Source organism: Homalodisca vitripennis, unplaced genomic scaffold (genome assembly GCF_021130785.1).
Source record: "Homalodisca vitripennis isolate AUS2020 unplaced genomic scaffold, UT_GWSS_2.1 ScUCBcl_6353;HRSCAF=13527, whole genome shotgun sequence".
Classification (NCBI taxonomy): Eukaryota; Metazoa; Arthropoda; class Insecta; order Hemiptera; family Cicadellidae; genus Homalodisca; species Homalodisca vitripennis.
Window position 1 is genome coordinate 6,829 of NW_025782465.1, and position 5,846 is coordinate 12,674.

The window sequence follows — 5,846 nt, forward strand, 5'->3', positions numbered from 1 at the left end:
TCCGAACAAGTTGGTGAATATAACGAATATGAGAGATTAAAGATCTCTGCGACTATTTTACAAATCAAATGATGATTCAAGTTTTCAGGTTATATAGTTTGTAAGTTCTCTTCAATATTTGGAAAATAGTTATTTACATTTTACATTTACAGAGATGGAAAGAATTTTACAATTTAAGATTTTGTCACTATTAAAGAAGTAGTAAATATAAAACTTTTAATTTCCAGGAAGCAAACAAAAGTACGTGTTATGCTTTCGAAATATATTTAAATTCTCTTAGTAAATGTATTTTTTAGTCTCAAGTATTTCTCAATGTTGTAATAATGTATGGTTTGGTTACAGTTATTTAAATGTTTTTTAAATAACGGTCACTTTAATTTGAGCATAATCTTTTAGTTAACTTTTTATAATTTTAATTTTTTACGTACTTTATGAATGATTTTACTGTTATCAATCAAACATAAAATTTGTACTACTGTATTCTTTTAAATGTAAGATTTTTGTAATATTTTTTGGGGGAAATTATAAATATTACAAAATATTAGTTGTATTTAACACGGCCTTTATAAATAATGCTAAATGTAATAGAGTTTTGAGAATTCATGAACGTTTTAACTTAAAATACATATTTGAATTGTAAGTTTGTTTCTAAAATACAGTGATCTTCAATAGTGATTTGAAAGATGTTATGTTAAGACACTTAAAATTATTGCTAATTGACGAATTGTTTACAAACTAATTGACTTGAAATTATGTGAGACACACTTATTTCGTGTTTGGTATTGATTTATTTATTTCTTTTCTTTAACATTTATATAAAAAACAGACAACAATTTAAAAAATCTAGATAATTTATAAAAACACTAATATACTGATCGATAGTTATCTTAATTTGGTGATTTATTTTCACATGTATATAATTAGTATTAAGATATTAAGGACTCTTCAATAAATTAACGATTTATAAACAATTAATTATTGTCTAAGCAATAATATAAAATGTTCCCCTGGCATACGTAAGTAATTGCCTGTAGGCAGTTCTTGATACAATTTTAGTGTGTTATTTTGGTGTCTAGTTTTCTAAAAAAATAAACTTTGCTTCAGCTAAAGAACTGTAACCTTTCTTACGTCTCTTACGAAATCTTAAATATTTAATCTTTAAGATTTTTAAGAGAGAAATGGAGCTAACATTAGAAAAAAGGTTTCGTGCTATTTATATTATTCATGATATGGCCTAAAATAAAAAAGGAGTGAAACAAGAATGGTAAGTCAATGTATGTTTTAGACCATCTGCATCTACTTTGAGGCTATAACGTAGCATCATATTCTATCTGAGCAGTAATACTATGTCCTACGGGTTTTATTTAGTTTAATAATACAGACATAAGTTAATAAAAGTACAGCAAATGGTACTATAGTATATTGGAATACTGGAATGTTGTAACAGAGTTCTGTATATCTCCACAACTCAAATCGTTACTTAGTATTGCATTAGAATTATCAACCATTATTTTACATTATTACATTATTTACTCTTCATACATAAAAAACTAAATATCACTAACTGGCCATCGCGAAACCTAAGAAAGGATACATAAAACAAAGATTTGTCTTACTTCTAAGGTGATCGCTAAAGTTACAGTTTATATCAAGGAAACCCAACACTAACTTGTAATGAACATTTTCACTTCAATCTGAATACTTAATTAAATAATGGAATAAAAATGGCTTCCCAAATAAATCCTATAATTTATACTTAAAAAAAGGTATTAGTATTTTTTTAAACCAATAGTGAGAACTCGAAAAAAGTTATATTACTGAAAAATATCCAAATTTAGACCAATAATATTCAAGCATATTGCACTGTTCTTTGCCAAAAAGGTGACCTTTTCTTATGACTGACATAGATTTCTGTTACTTAACACTAACTTAAAACATTCCAGCCAACTTCAAATAGTAACTGTAACGGATGAATCACTAACAGGTTTCTGTAGGACATTAGTGGTGAGAATTCAATTGAATAATTTTAAAAATAGGTTCTAACCCATAGCTGATTACTCACAGTATGTACAAACAATAATACGTTATAATAATTTTAAATCCGTCTGTCTGCCTTGATATTAAGACTAATTAATAGGAGTTGTTTACATTGGTAGTTGTAATAAATGTACCGGTGGCTCGGAATTCGATTAAATACAGATCAATTTAAATTTAAAACCATGTTTTAAATATTTTCTTCACGTGCTATTGGATTTAGAGCCAAAGGATTTTCAGAATCTTTAGAAGAAATGTCAAAGGTTCGTGAAATTTTGAGTTCTTTCAATTAGTAGTTTTTTGTAATTGGATGAATATTTTTTTCAGTTTTTTGTAAGTATACTACCAAGGATTTTAGTTAGTTTAGAAAAATAGAATACAGGATTATGTTAGCTTTAAAAAAAAGGAAAAGCTACTTTTATAATTACTTTTTGTTCTGAAAATATTCTATCATATTTTCGAGCCATTAGTTAGCGCTCGTGAAAGCCTACTTACATAATTTTCGAAACCATATTGTTGAGAGTAATTTTATTTCTGAGAGATACAATTTCGGGAGTGGAACATAAAGCATGAATTAAGTGACAACCAGTGTAGCATAGGTATTGCATTATATTGTTTTCTTTGATGTGTATTTAAGTTTTAATTTATATATATATTATATATATATATATATTATATATATATATTTATAAATGTCTTTATTAGCTTATTGAATCAGCTTAAACATATGGTCAATATTATTAAATCCATATTTTATAATTTTCAAATTTGCAAAATTAGTGTATAGTATAATTGGAAATTATTATTATTATTTAAATGGTTTTGAGGCCTATTTAATTTATTTTAAAGTAGTTAAAGTTGAATATCACGTATTTGGAATATCAGTGAGCCAAGATTCTGAGTTTGAAGGAAGTATATACTTGGTCGCAAAATTTTCTAGAATAGTATGTTGCTTTTAAGACAGGTGAGTAAGTACTTACTAGCGGAATCACGGGCTTACAAATGACTTTGTTCTAAGGTTTTGACTAAGGAGCTTATTAGCCCTAGCTTGAAAACATAACCATTAATACATTAAAATAATATTTGTAACAGCTTACAAATAGTTGTAGTTAAAAAATATTTCAAATTGTGGAGACCTCACACCGGCTTGTCCCAGGTTTAAGGAATTAAACAAAGAGAAGTTTCAGTTTTTATAGGGAAAATTGTCGTGGGCCCTTACTTGTAATCGCTACGAACCATAATGTGAAAAGCTTTCTATTGCATACCCAAACAAATTCAATAATTATTAGAAAAAATAAAAGCTTCTGCATGCAAATTCTAAGTGAATTAAATTTTTGTTATATCTTTGCATAAAAAAAACAAACATCAGATTTTTTCGCGTGTTCTATTACAGACTTTTACAACAGTAAAGTTACAGGCGTTACTTGAGTAAAACCTGATTCATTAGAAGTAAACTAGATATAAAATTCAAAAGTCTGTTATTTATGTTCAATTGTTCATGGTGAAAGTATATCCTTTTTAAATAACTATTCATTGTTTAAACGTTCAATAATTAGCTGTTTGATACTTATATCATTGCTATACTCGATCTCGCAAACAGTTTAGGATATTGGGTAAAATATTATATAAATTTGAAAATCGTATAAACCAAATACTTATTGTGAGACCCTAATCCTAATACCAATACCTAAATAATATAAATATATAATTCCTATACCTAAATCCTTAAATAATCCTGTCCGATTTGTAATCAATGTATATTAAGTACAAATAATATCATTTCTCATAGTCGCATAGCATGGATTTATAAAATATTTAGAACCAACCAGGAATAAATGGAAATAAGTTTCAAGTGAGCGGAAGGAACATATTGAACGTAATAAAATTACATTACTGGGAGATTGAAAAGGTCATTAGAGTGATATTAAATACTGCTTGGTCCAGAAACCACAATCTCCATTGAAATACGTTTACTTCCATCATGTCTTTACAGCATACATTTAAAAATGTTTAATCTTATAACGGAATCTGTGGTTTTTCTTCTCATGCTGTTATTATTTATTGTACGTAATTATAAATGTCTATGTCTTATAAAAAATCTTAATAGATTTGTAATTAAATTTATATAAAACTTGGCTTATTTTGGATTCCGGTAAATACATAAGACAACCGTACTGTAGAATATTAGTTAGTTATGGCTCTATAGTAGTATAGATGGGTAAACTTGGAGTAGCCAAGACTTTTGAATAAAATTATATAGAAAAGTCATAACATTCTACGGTGCAATTTTAATACAAACCAGTATACAGGGTATTTTAAACGATGGAGAATTATTTTGGGGTATGAGTAATGGAGAAAAATAGGTGATACACTCTATGGTATATTACGCATCGTTTAGCATTTGGCTGAGTCTGTATTTTTAAAACATCATTATAACTCAATAACAGTTCAAGTTATCGATTTTTAGATATAACTTTTTCCTTGAGTAAATTAAACATTGATGTTGTTTATTGAAATATAGTGGATCTTTAAACACATAAACTGAATTAAATGAAAACCAATGAAAAATAACATGATGCATAAACTATTGTTTCATAACAAATATATTTTGTAACTTCTTTCCATAAGAATTGGCGATTGTAATGGAATAAATACGTGTTTACTACTCTCGTACAGTTAAAATCCAGTAATATTTTGGGAATATGGATTTCACGAGATTTTTAGTTTCAAAATTGTAAGTCATACCTTACAAAGTTACTGACGTCCTCTTTTTGTGAATTTCATGATGATGAAATAGCATACAAAAAGTTTTTTAATATAAAAATGTGTATCAAAGTTGTTGAAATTTCAACGATTTTCAATTAAAAACTGTTAGTTCATGTAGGCCTACTTTATTTAGGATCGTTAAATTATAAATGAGTGAGAATAAATAGGTCTTTGGAAGAAACTGGTTTTAATTAGAAATTAAGGTAGTAAGTGAAGTAGAATCTGTGGAGACTTGTGTATGGAGGTAGGATCTTATAGTGGTTACGTTCTGCTGAGATTTCAGCCAGGAATATTATCGAGACTGGCGACATATTATTAATATAATGTGCCTACTATTACGTAGTTATGAGATCACCGTGCTTAAAGATCATGTCAGAAACATAGATTTTTACTCCAATATGCACCTGATGAGGCAATTAAACTGCAACTTCACCTATATAGGTGTGTTTGATGTCAAAACGATGTAAAGTATATTTTGAGCTTTTTCGTCACCGACATTATTTGGACTTCTTTAGAAAAATATGACTCCAGATTCCAGGAGTCTGATACCAGACGCTGTATAAAAGGAAGGTGAACTGAAGCGTAATTCAACATTAAAAGTGCCTACTACAATATACAGTAAACAATGTAGTCTCTATACACTATAAGTTTTATATATATATTAAATATAATATAATCGTAAATTATAATATAATATGATATAATAGAATCATAAAAAGTAAGTAGTGCTCTGTGGTGTAATGGTAGCACATTCACCCGGCAAGTGAGAGATCCGGGTTCGAGTCCCGGCGGAGCAAGTACTTTTTGTGATTCAATGTTTATTAGGCTATTGCCACTTATACAAATTTAATTAATATAAATAAAAAGTCATTTGACAGGTATTTGGTCTTCCGATCGTATGTTTAGTTTGCTTATTTAAACATATATATGAAGGAAACAGCCAAATACAAAAATAATTGAATCGTAAAATGTAAGGGCTCTGTGGTGTAATGGTTGCACATTCACCCGGCAAGTGAGAGATCCGGATCACACCCGGTTTCGAGTCC

General features: G+C 28.2%; 1 non-coding gene across 1 annotated transcript; it reads left to right on the top strand.

Annotated features, from left to right (window-relative positions):
* The first annotated feature begins 5,526 nt into the window (after positions 1-5,526).
* On the top strand, positions 5,527-5,597 carry Trnaa-ggc. The gene has a single exon. It is a non-coding gene; the product is annotated as a tRNA-Ala (tRNA).
* Positions 5,598-5,846: the final 249 nt, after the last annotated feature.